This window comes from Peromyscus californicus, unplaced genomic scaffold (assembly GCF_007827085.1).
Source record: "Peromyscus californicus insignis strain IS unplaced genomic scaffold, ASM782708v3 Scaffold_5__1_contigs__length_169319896, whole genome shotgun sequence".
NCBI classification, from domain to species: Eukaryota; Metazoa; Chordata; class Mammalia; order Rodentia; family Cricetidae; genus Peromyscus; species Peromyscus californicus.
In genome coordinates, this window is record NW_026294573.1 from 28,699 (window position 1) to 42,201 (window position 13,503).

The window sequence follows — 13,503 nt, forward strand, 5'->3', positions numbered from 1 at the left end:
CTTTTTTTAAAAGCTGTGCTTGGTGGCACATGCCTTTAATCTCAGCACTTGGGACAAAGAGATAGGCAAATCGCTGTAAGTTCAAAACCAGCCTGGTCTACATAGCAAGTTCCAAAACAAGAAAAAAAAAATTTAAGATGCAATTTAGGGCTGGAAAGATAGTTCAGTGGGTAGGCCAAGTCTGAATACCTGAATTTGATCCCTGAGACTCACATGGTGGAAGGAGAGATATGACTCGAAAAGTTGTCCTCTGACTTCCATATAAGTGTTGTAATACTTGTGTACACCCATGCACTCCCCTGAAACACACACATGAATAAATGTAATAAATATTATTTAGAATAATTTTTTAAGGTCTATAATTAGGGGGTTGGGGATTTAGCTCAGTGGTAGAGCGCTTGCCTAGCAAGCAGAAGGCCCTGGGTTCGGTCCTCAGCTCCAAAAAAAAAAGTCTATAATTAGAATGCTGGTCCTGGTCTGGTGTGGTGGCGCATGCCTGATCCCAGCACTCAGGAGGCAGCGGCAGGTGGATCTATGTGTTTGAGGCCAACCTGATCTGCATAGGGAGTATCAGGACATCCAGGACTACATAGAGAGACCCTGTCTCAAAAATTTATAAAAAGTTGGGGGTGCTGGGCCTGTGTGATAGTTCAGTCTGGCTTTTCAGTAGACAAGAGGAGTATGGTTCACTGTGAGTCTCTCAAAGGTCAAGGGTTGGGGGTCTCACTTAGCTCTAAGTGCTTTGGGACATTGCTCTGGAGTTTGTGTTTGGACTTGATTCTTCACCCATGGCATCCATCATCTGCATGCTCTTTTCTGGCAATTCTGAGGTCAAGTACCCCCACAAACCAAGTCACTTCCCTGTACAATCTGCTTGGGGGAAGAGGACATTTGGGGAAGGAGCATTGACCCTGTAGCAGGAGGCAAAATGTAACTAGTCTCTCTGCAAAGGCTATACCCATATCATGACTTCTGAAGCCTCAGTGTCCTGAAATGGCAGTGGACATTGGCTTCAGTATTTGTGAAGACACCAGTGGGGAGCCCAGCCCATTAATAATTGAAGCAGAAATCAGGAGTTACCAGTTAATCATTGAATTCTTCTGCCACAATAACAAAGGGGAAGGCCTGGCTATAGGGGGAAAGGGGAGGACTGACAGTATCCTCAATGAAAAGGATCCATGTACCTGCAGCTTCTACAGGTGTCTCTGGCTGCAACTGTAAATAGGGTATCTGCCTGATACCCACTCAAACAACCTTCCTGCAACCAGAGGTGAACGGGTTAATCTGCTGTGGCAAAGAGGTAGCCTTGGAGAGTAACTCACTGAGGCAGGCATAGGGGCAACTGTGGGCAGGCAGTGGCCCAGACTTCCCGGATGTGCCTGGCGCCTCAGCTGAGTCAGCAGCAGCCTCAGGGGAAGCTGCGCAGCTGCCTAGGAACAGCTCCACTCCTGTACCAGCATCCTCTTACACCACTCCCAGCCTTCTTTCTGAGACTCATCAACCAAGATGACAGTATTGTTGGCTATCAGCTCCACTGGGCACTCACCAGACACACAAGAAACAACAGAATCACTCCTGCAGGACTGAATCTGTCTGACCCTGTGACTAGCCAAGGGATCAGCTTCCTGGCTACATGGAGCTGGTGTTGAGAGGCTTTACTTTGGTAAAAATGGGACTGGGGTTGGCTGACCACACCTGAAAACTTGGACTTGTTTGCTATGGATAGGCAGGATCTACTTAATCATCCAGACCCCAGGAAACTCACAGGCCAGAAACAGATTAGAACCTTGTTCTTTGCTTATTATGTGACCTCGAGTCTGCTGAGTCCCTTCCTGTTCACTATTGTTTGAGTCTTAGGGGACAGGCTAGCCCCCATGGCCACTGGCCATAGGTAGGTTCCCTAACTGAATAAATGGAAGAAGCTCCAGGAGCCAAATGCATCCACATCCAAAGGTTAAGGCAGATATGACTTTGGCTAGTACTGATGAGATAGTGAAATAGACATTATCACATCAATTTGTGAAGAAGCTGAAGAAAAAGAGACACATGTGAAAACATCCTCAAGTTTTTTGTATCTGGGCATAAAAAAACACACCTGTTTGTTCCTCATCTTTTGCCTCTGGACCTTGGCCCTGGGCATATTTGTGAGACAGCCATGTCCCCCACCTAGTCAGGACCCTGACTCATGACATGCCCCTCTGGGACCCTGGCAGGAAGACTAGGTCTATGTCTCTTGTCTCCCCCACTTCCAAAGCCTTCCCAACCACCATACTGAAGCTCTTTCTCCTCATCCTCCCTCTCTTGTTCCATCGTCTTCCCTCTGTACAAGGCAGGGGGCCCCCTTTGAGCATCCCTCTTGAAGCAAGAGGTAGCCAGGCAATCATCTGCTGTGGCTCCCTCATCTATCACCCTGAACTGTGTTTCATGATAAAATTACTCATACTCAGTCAGTGATAAATGAAATCAGTCTCAAGGCTACCACACAGAGTATGAGTGGGAGCTCCCCATTCAGGATCTCCAGGATAGGTGAGGGAAATCTAGGTGAATTATTTTTGTGTTAATGCACAGCCAGGGCCATATTAATAGATCTGTATACATCTGCTGTGTGTCCTTTGTGTCATTGCTGGGATGTGTGTATATTTGTGGAGGCTGGGGGTCCAACCCTGGAAGAAAAGCCATACAAGATATATAGGTATGGTAGCCATAGAGGGGCTAGACAGAGTAAAAAGTGAAAAGGCTGAATCCATAGAGAGGAGGCTGGATCATCCAGATAAGGAGGCCAAACAGCAAAGCAAGACTGACCCTCTGAGAGCCCCAGCTGATATCCAAGGAGAAAAGAAGGCAACTCTCAGGCACCTAGATGGGTGGCAGAGACCTGTGTCTTTGGGTAAGGAAGCAGACAGAGGAATCCTTAACACATTCAAAAATTAACAGGACCCTTGCATTCCATCCAGAGCCTCAGGACCTAAGGAGTTCAGAGATCAGACACCCTTGGTGCCCAACAGATCTTGTGTGTCACAGATCCCCAACTTCTGCTTTCAGTCAAGGAATCAGATGCAGTCCATTTGAGTGCCAATGAGCCTAGGACAAAAATGAGACTGTATTAGACTAGTGAGAAACAGCAGGGACAGAGAAGGGCTGATCAACCAGTAAATAGAGAAGACAGGACCTCTCTCAGGAGTAGAAACTTTCTTTGACAAGCAGTAACACCTCAGAGGGGACTCCTGTATGCAGATATATAGGTCTGTGTTGATTCTACATTTGAAGACAATGACTAGAAGGCAAGCGATCCAAGGAGCCAACAAGGACTCCAAGTTACATTAGAGGTGGCTAGAGGTAGCATACCCCACATAGGCCTTCAGCTAGGAGTTTCCAGGGATCTGCTGATGGCTGGGTTAAGGATGAGTGGCTCTTGTTTCCTTCTTTTTTCCCTCTCCTCCCTGTTTTTTGTTTTTTTGTTTGTTTTTGTTTTTTGTTTTTGTTTGTTTTTTTACAATGCTTGGAGTGAAACCCAGGACTTCATACATGCTAAGCAAGTACTTTAGCCCTGAGCTACTGCATCCCAATCCAAACAGGTGATAATTTTAACAAGGCCATTTCCTTCAGAGACTCTATTGGAAATAGTCTTACCAGGTTAGAAATATAGCTCAATAGTAGAGTATTTGCATAACATGTGCAAAGAACTAGGTCTAACTCCCAGCGCAAGTGCATGCATGTAAGCTTGCACACACACAAACACAAAGTCACTCCAAAGATGCCTGTCCACTGATGGCTTTGGGTGCAAGCTGCCTATCAAACTGAAGAAACAATGTAGGAGCTCAAGACTCAGGAGCATCTCACACTCCTGCATTCTGCCTGCCTCTGTCCCTACATCCGGCTCTTGGATGCCCCATTCCTGACCTTCTGCTTGTCTATCTATACAACTGGGAGCAAAAGTCAGAATCCAGCTGAAGGTCCCATCTCTTTCCAGCCTGTACACCTGAGTACTTCTTTACCAAAGGGACACCATAGAAATCCTAGATCCTCCAATACCAGCAGTAACCTTCATTGTCACCACAGGCAATGTTTCAAACAATTTCCAGAGACAAACTACTCACCAGGTCTTATGTGCAGCTAGCTGTATGCCCTTCTGTAGCACACATACATATATGTTCAGTCTCAAAAGCTTCCCTGTAGCCTACAGAGACCCCACTTCTAGGGGGAAAATATAGATCCAGCATCAGCAGGCTTCATGCCCCATGGGGACATTTCTAAGATTATCTTCTCACAATGGGACACTAGTAATTGAATGAAAAAAAAAAGAAATAAAAAAGAAAGGACATGACTGCTCCTAGGTATAATGGAGGAGAAAGTTTATTATAGATATGTGGGAGAGTATAGCCAGAGGCAGGGATATCTGGGAGAGTCCAGAGTGAGCATGACCAGACTGAGCTGTGCCTTGTGAGGAGAGGGGGTAGGAGAGAGGGGAGAGAGGAGAACCAGGTACAGCAGCCAGGTTGGCTGGTTTGGCCAGAGGCCCAAACAGAGTAGACAAAAAGGACCAGGTAATCAAAATGGTTGAATTATATAGGAAGGGCGACTAGGAGAGGGCAGCCCAGCCCCTAGGCTTGAGAAGTTTAGGGTAGGAGTGGGGTATGCCAGCAAGGAGGGCCCTGTAACAGTTAGAGACTGAGAAATGAAGGGATAACCTGACAGCCAGCATCCACTTTGATATGTTAAATAGACACTTCAGCCATTGGTCCCAGTTTGAAACCCAACAGTAATGAGTCCTTCTCAAGGACAGGACCCTGGTCCAGGGCCAACACGAGTCTGCTGCTTTCATTATGAAGCAGTCTCACCTCCAATCACAGTTAGTATGCTTCAGCAAACTTGTTCCTCCTGGTTCTGCAATAAACCCTAACCCTTCATGTACCTCAGGGTCAGCCTGAGGTCCTGTAGATAGGGAACAGTGCCAAGCTGAGAAACTGCAGGTGCTATAGCTGGCAGTGGAGTACCTCTGACATACTTCTTGCCTGAGACTTCGGTAAGATTTGCCTAACCAAGAGAAAACTAGACAGCTGATGAGTCAGTGATCTGCTGCACTACACATTGCAGGAACCGTAGGGACTATCCATGTAGTACAACCCAGACACATTCAGAGAAGACTTCCAAGAAGCTCCTTTGTGCCAGGTTGTACTCCTAGTGTACAGTGACACTAGAAATACCAGTCAGGAAGAACAAAGAGTCTAAGTAGTGATACAAATGTTGAGCCCTGACCAAAAGAAAGACCCAGAGTAGTTTGGAAGATCTCACAAGGGGCAAGAGATAGAACTGGGAGTCCTACTACCATCAGCAAGCCAAGATCAGAGATGGCAATACTGAAGGGCCAGAGACAATCAAACATAAGGATAAAAGAGAGTCCTGTCAGGAACTGTGCAGCTTCCACAGACAATCTGTAGAACTTTAGCCCACAAAAAGGACAAAGCAGGGCCTTAACACAGTGATGTAGGACAGAGTTCAACCTAGATGAAATGCTCTTCTGGTCTCCCAGCAAAGCTTCAAAAGCAAAACACAACAGGACCAGATGGTTTACAAGTGACTTCTTAATATCCAGAGCAAAGTGAAAAAAAAAATTTTTAAATAGTACACATTAAACAAAATCCACAGTTCTTATTCCCAATCAAAACTCACCAGGTAGATGAGGCAACAGACAAACACAAAGAGAAGGAAAACCAGTCAATTGGAGATGAACCAGAAACAATAAAAACGATAAGATCATAGACACACAAGTTACAGTACTTATTCTTGCCACTGCATTCAGAGGGTTAGGTACTTGGTGAGGGCTTGATGGGATGTGGCAAGTAGGAGCATTCTGAAACTGTGCTGTGAGAAATGGGAAATCATGTGACCCAGAGGGTATGTGCTGGGCTGTCTACACACCATGGCATATCTGGAACCTGTACACCTCACCAAATACCAGTTTTGCCTCCTTTAATACTTAGTCCCATTTTACAGATAGAACTCAAGGTTAGGGTTGAATGCCTTTCCAAAGCCACACAGCCAGAAAGTGATAGACAAATAGCCCTGGGCGTGTTAGCTCCAGGCCTCTGTGCCATACAACATTGGCCACCAGATAACACCATCCTTACAAATGCAAGGCAGTGCACGGGTGACTCCCAGCACCAGGAATAAAAGGCTAAAACAGAGAAGAGTTTAGGTCTAACAATATTCCCTGGCAGGAAGCAGAGGCTATCACCATCCTTCCTTCTTTCCATAACTACTTCTAGCTTTCCAGCCTTGTTGGAAACTTACATAGTTTGAAGGTGGAAACAAAGATTTGCCCCAGGCAGGCCAGGATCCTGCCCTGCCAAACTTTTGTCATGCCCTAAGGCTAGAGCTCTCTTATCTGTAGCCTTTGAGTTCAACCATCTACCTCACCCACCTCAGCCCCTGCATCTCAGAATGCAAACAAAAAGCCTAGGAACAGAACTCTTGAAAGATACCAAGGGGTTGGGAATTTAGCTCAGTGGTAGAGTGCTTGCCTAGCAAGCACAAGGCCCTGGGCTCAGTCCTTAGATCTGGGACAAAAAAAAAAAAAAAGATACCAGAACCACAGAAGGCTCCTGTTGAACCCGCTCTTCATGGGTGACCAAGGCCTCCAAATAGCACCAATCCCAGATTGGGGCACTCTACTCAGTGCCCCCAGACCAGGAGCTGGTCCAGGAAGACAGACAGACATTCCCTGCAGATATGGAAAAATAAATACAGGTGCTCTGAGCCACCACCAACCCATGCCTCCCCGCGCCCCCCCCCCCTCCCCCCAGCATGAAGACACAAGGCTAGACAACTTGGACAGGAGTGGTCTGTGAGATTCTGTAATGAGAACATTGTGACAAAAAACCCTGTCTTTTACTGAGCAGGTGTGTGCCTGGGCTTTGGGCTTTACAAATGGAGGGTTTGTTTTCACTCAGCAAGGGTTGGAGGTTCAGGGAACAAAAAACAAAGCCGCAACCCATAGTAGCCACAGCTCTAACTCTGGGGTCACAGACAGAGGCACTAAGATGTTGGTTGGAGTGACAAAGGGCACCAGCCAGAGATTCCAGGACTAGCAGTTGCTCAAAGCAGATTCTCAGTAGGACCTCTCCCAACCCCCATCAGACCATGGCAGCATGAGCTATAGCAACCCAAGCGATAAGAAACTAATAATTTATGTTTCCAGCTTCCACTGCTGGCGCCAAGGGACGGCTGAGCCACAGCCTCCCCCTCAATGGAGCAGCCTCAATCCTTTATTGCACAAATTATTAACGACCAGAAAATGAATGATTGTAATCAGATCAGGGCTGCCAGCACTCTCTATTTCATTTATTTGTATAAATCCTGAAGTCGAGGTCTGCCCTAAGCTCAAAGACCCAGCCTCCTAATGGCTAGGCACCCATGACAGGACCCTCTCTACAACCCTCCCCTAGTGGTGGAGGGCATAAAAAGACTAGGGAGCTAACCTGAACCCACAGCAACCTCATTTGAAGATGAACCCTGAGGATCCAAACCATGTTCAAGCCTGATCTCTAAGCTAGAACTACCAGTAGTGGGATGGTATGGGGCCAAAAGGATGGGCTTCCCATCCCAGAGTGTTAGACCACCTCAGCACCATTATCATCTTCAACATGAATGGTTATCATCATAAACAGGGGATGGTCTAGGCCAGCTCTCTTCCTGTTTATCCTTTTCTGTACATACCTCTCCAACAGAATCTCACCTGTCCTTCCCACTGTCTTCCTGCTGGGACATCGCTCCCTTGGAGCAAGAATCAGGGTGTGAGGATTTCTGTGCAGCATTACAGAGCGAGCCTTCAATGGTCCTCTTACAAGTCCACTTTCAATCTCATTGACCTCTTGTTATACTATGGTATGTAAATTTAGATTTGTAGATCTTATGTTCCATCATAAATTGAGCTGGCAGACTTCCGATCAACAAGATAAAGCTGTCTCCTTTGAGGTGAGTATTTTATTAGTCTTAACCTCACTTCTGCAGCAGGGGCTTAGGTGGGGAGTGGAATCTCTGCTCTGGAGTCCTCCTGCATTGTAAGGGACTAAATGGTGCTCAGAATAAAAGGGGACTGGGCTACTGGACTCAGGGTTAGGGTAACCCAAAAACTTCACCTCAACATCAGAGAAACCTTGCTCTCCATGAAAGCAGCCATGCTCCAGGTTGAGAACCCAAGGGATCTCCATGGGCAATGGTCTTAATTTAAAACCCATGTACTTGTAGACATCTGAGCATGTGCTGTGAACATGTATGCCTTTCCGTCCATAGTAAACTGGTGGAAACCAAGCCACAGGCTTTTGTGTACATTTTGTGCAGGGCCTCCACACACTCATTTCTAGGGTTGCAGTGCATGACTCCAGAGTTACATTGCACAGACTTTCTTTCCATTGTTATACAACAGTATCAAAGGATAGCTTATTGTGGCCCCTTGGTACAACTCAGGAAAAGAGATGAACCCTGGTGGCTTGGTCCTGACACCCAGGTATTCCTTACAGGATATCAAGACATCAGTGCACTCCAAAAGCACCCACCAGAGAATGGGGCCCATTGTCAATGGGAGCCCACCAGTAGCCCTAGATATTTCCACCATCATGCCAAGTATTATATGTAAGGTAGTGTGCTCTGTGCCATGCCATGTTACATATCCTGACTCTATTACTATTCTGCAACATGCTTTTTCCAAACACTACTGTTCTATATCATGTGACTGAATCTTGCCCTGTGACCACAATGGGGCAAGGGCATATGACACACATGGTGATCTTGGTTGTTCTGGAATCTGCCCCTGGGATATTGCACCTTGATCATTATATCAGGCTCTCTTGAGCTTGTACTGCCTTCCTGCAAGTGGCCATCAGTTTCTTCCTACTCAGTGGACATTACTCAGCCAATGCTGTTACCAGGCAACTCTAGCTGGTTTTATCTATCTTGAGGTTCCATTGGCTTTCCCTCATCCCAAGTTCTACTTTCTAGAGACCCAGAAAGCAAAACTGCCACAAAAAATTTACTGCACACAGGAAGCCTGTGGTAGATGAAACTTGGTCAGCATCAAGAGACCTCAGTCAAACACCTAGAACTTGGGATACAGGATCTTACGCCAACCTGATTTGCCCCTAGTCATGTTCTTGAATGCCTATGTACCACCGTGTCAGGCCCTCAGATAAGAGTACCACACATATCCCATATACCCCTGGACTACCAATCTAGGTAGTGTCTGCTAATGGCAATAATGTCAACCCTGACTATGCCAGAATTTTCTCCAAGGTATGTTTTTTTTTTTTTTATGAAGAGGGTAACTGTAACCAAACTCTTAATAATATTCTGGAGACAAGAAGATATGTAAACTCTCACCAGGACAAGTGGCAGAAGAAGGGAACAGGTAGGCAATGGGGCAACCACAACACTGGGAAAGCTGCCATAAGGCAGGGACTAACCCATCCCTATGGTGGCCAGGTATCCCTGCCATGCTCAAGGGAAAGGGCTGAGCATGCAGACCAAATAATAAGAGTAGATTCCAGCCAATGATACCAGATCAGAATCTAGGTGTTGTGTTGGGGTCACTGCATGTGTTAGCATACATGAACATGGTCAGTGAATGCCAATGCACAGTTTGGGACTGCATGCCCCTGTAGGCACCTGCTGGAGTGCATCTAGTAAGCAGTGCTGCCTATGCATCCATAGGAGTGGTACCAATCTGAACTCAGGCTCATCTCCATTTCTTTAGTGAAAAAGGTGAAAGTCAGTAGACAGCCTAGTCTCAGGAATATCCTCCTTTCTCCTGAGAGACATAACATGCCCTATAGCCAGCTCATAACAAGTCCCAAGCCAGGCATGTCCCAGCAGGGCAGCTCCTCTCAATCTGACCAGGACCAGAAGCAGACACATTCCTAGAGGGGCTAGCCCTTTGCAAAAAAATGTCTGAGGGAGCCCTAGATAATTTACCACTAACCTCTGATCTTGAAAGTTAACTCTACCTTTCAGTCCAACAGCACTACCAACTAGACACTTGGACCAAACATGCTGTCCTAGCAGAAGAACATGTGGAACAGAGTCTATCTAGTAGTAGTGACTGCAGGTCTGGTATTTTGTGTACAGGTTTTAGCGTACCTGTGATTTGTCTGTGATGTTGGTGGTGAAACAGCCTGCTTTGTGTGAACATTGGAGGGGATGCCTATGCATTGTGCACCATCCTGTACATTCAAGTTCAGGAACTTTAGAAGCAGTAATGTAGATGAAGGCTGTGACCCACCTATGTTTACTTTGTGCTTTGAGCATGCATACATTTGCTGGTGGTTAAACAGGAGTGCTTCCTCACAGCTCTATGTCCACTGAAGATTGAGCCTACATTTGTAAACCTATATATCTGAACTTGTCTGTCTCTATACTCTGGGAGGGAAGAGGCCTGCATGGCATGCAGCCCATTACCTTAAGCAGGCAGAGAGCCTAAGGGGTGGACTAAGACTTTGTTCACAGTACCTCCTCTGATCACATCTGTGGTCTCACACATTTCTCTTCCAAAGGATTCTACCACATCTGGGCTTAGCAAACAGATAAGTGATGGGCAGAATAAAAGGGCTCTAAGAAGAGGCAATCTTAAATTGACAGGCAAGCCTGCTTGGGACAGAGGAGTCTGACCAGACCAGCCCCTCCTATATATCTCAGGTCACAGTCACTAGGGTTATTTATGACTCTCCTCCCCCTCCTGCAGTGGCACTCCAGCCTCAGCCTGAAGCAGAGGGCCCCCAAACAGGGGGCCCAGGAGCAGCGACCAGGCCATGCCAAAGCCAGAGGGTGGGGCCTCCTGGGTGGAGGAGGGGCTGTACTGTATGTGTAGGCAGCCTGGATGATTCTAGTGCAAAACTGCTTCCCTCTAGCCTCTGCTCCATTCTAAGGAATACAGCGGAAGGTGTGGCCAAGGTGTTGCAGCCTAGGATACAGGTATAGCAAGTATAGTGTCCCCAAAGAGGAAGCATAGTCCCCCGACAGTGATCTTCATCTCACGAAAAGAAGTAAGTATAGTGGGACTTCCTTGCCAAGCCCTGGAATGGCACAATGGACAAAGGGAGGAGTCTTCCAGCCTTGGACCTAAGCCAGAGTCTTTCTTTTCAGGAAGAGATCCTAGTACTCCAGGTGTGACAAGACTGGCATGAGGTTAGGTTGGGTATTTTGGGTAGCCCTCTACTCTTTCTGATCAGTAGCCCTTGACCTCTTCTGAATGGTTTCTATGCATAAGCATGATAAGAGATGGTAAGCAGGGCTAGAAGAGAAGAATGGACACACACACACACACACACACACACACACACACACACACACACACACTAAATAGTGGTCTTCTCAGATCTAAGCCTGTGCTTTTCAATTCCTCAGAAGGCCTTGAAGCCAAAACCTCTGCACACAGGTGCATATTAACATGAGAAGCTCTAGGCTGAGGGGATGTCTTTAGAAGCAAGATTGGGGGTTATGTTCAGGCAGTGAACACATGAGGTCCAACCCTTGGTCTTAATCAGAAGCCCTAATGGTCTCTCCATGTGTGCCACAACTACTCATTAACATTATGGCCTCTCCAAGACAAAGAATCACAGGCAGCACCTATATGCATTAGACATGAAAGCATCATACCTTAGACAAGATACAGGCCATAGAGAGAGAGAAGAGGAAGGCTTATTGTCTGTCAGAGACATACTAGTGTCCAGGAGCCAAGCAAGGTAATGGAGACAAAGCTGGTAAAGAAAGAAGTGGCCGGGGCTGGAAAGATGGCTCAGTGGTTAAGAGCACTGACTGCTCTTCCAAAGGACCTGGATTCAATTCCCAGAACTCACATGGCAGCTCACAACTGTCTGTAACTCCAGGATCCAACACCTTCACACAGATATACATGCAGCCAAAACCACCAATGCACACAAAATAAAAATAAATAAATTATGAAAAAAAGAAAGAAAGGAGTGGTCACCCACTTCCATCTATCCCCCCAGGCACCAACAGACCATTATATGAAGAATAGTATTATTAGAAAGAGTGCAAGAGGCTGGGCTGTGGTGGCGCATGCCTTTAATCCCAGCACTTGGGAGGCAGAGACAGACAGATCTCTGAGTTTGAGGCCAGGCTGGTCAACAGAGCAAGTTCCAGGACAACTAGAGCTACCCACAGAGAAATCCTGTCTCAAAAAAACAAAAGAAAAAGAAAGAAAAAAAGTAGAGTGCAAGGGCTTCCCAGCCTCCTAGCACATGCCTCATGTGAGCAGAGTGTGTGCAGATCTCACTCTCCAAGACAACTTGGTAATGGATGAAGCAGGCCCATGGTTGGTGAGGAAAGAAGACTTGCCCCAGTTACAAGCTTCATACCAGTTGGTGCTGGGTCACTAGAGGAGGTGGCAACAGGCAGGTTCACTCCAGGCCCTAACTTGAAGAAGGTTATTTGTACAGAAAAGCTTGTAACCCATCTCAGACCCCCAGGATAAAGTCAGAGGATGCCAGGTGCATTTCAGAAGACAGAAAGGAAAATTGTTGGGCCACTTTCCAGTGTACCCAACATGACACACCAACAGATATGCCTCTCTCACATACCAAAGCCACAAGATATCTCAGTTTCTCTTCATGCTGATCTTGATTCCACACAAGCATGAAGGAGAGAGGGTCAGGAACCAGTCATCCAGCTAATCTGCTCCCTCCAAAATACCAAGGTGAACATAGATAGGGCAGGTCCCTCTTTCCCAGATTTGCGGCTCTTGGGGATAGGAATGCGTTGGTGCACACATTTGCTGAGCCAACTGTCACCATCCCCTATTCCCGCCCCAATTCTACTAATGCCTCCTTGTCCCATTCCATGACTCTGACTCTGCTTGCCCTGGAGGTAGGCATCATAAACAGCTGTGTGTCATTCAAAAACTGCTTAACCTATCTCAAGTTCCCATCTGCAAAATGAGAATATGCAATAAGTGATCCAGTGTACCAACTTGGTGAGAAACCGGTAGTGAAAGAAAACTGACAGAAAAGTGATGTTCTTACTTATGAACAAAACTCAAACACTCCACAATCCAGCTCCTGCAGATACATAGAGGCAGTCTAAGGGGAAGGGGAGCAGGCTCACACTCAAGGGAAAATAGGACCATCCCAGCTCCATTTCAGCAGAAGCCCACTCACCTATCCTGCAGGTTACTCTACTTTCCCTTAGGCCAGAGCTGGGGTCTTGCACTCAGCACCCACACCCCAGGGTCTCCTTTCATCCTCCCCACTGGGGAGAAGCCAGTGGCTGCAGCCCTGTCCCGCGACCTCCATGTCATCGGAGTCCAGTCGGCCTTCACGCACCCCCCGCCGGAGCCCGCGCCTGCCCGCCGCGCCAGGGCGGTTTAAATGGGCCAAGTTGTGGCGGCGGCGGCGGCGGCGGTGGCGGCAGCGGCGGCGGCGGCGGCGGCGGCGGCGGCGGCGGCGGGTCTTCCAAGTCCTCTAGTGAACGACGTGTGCGGCGGGGCAGCTGGGG

At 47.3% G+C, this 13,503-nt stretch overlaps 1 protein-coding gene across 1 annotated transcript in view; it reads right to left on the reverse strand.

Moving 5' to 3' along the window:
• Positions 1 to 13,503, reverse strand: part of LOC128096066 (endogenous retrovirus group K member 6 Gag polyprotein-like) — a 32,878-nt gene that overhangs the window by 18,619 nt on the left and 756 nt on the right. The window lies entirely within an intron of this gene.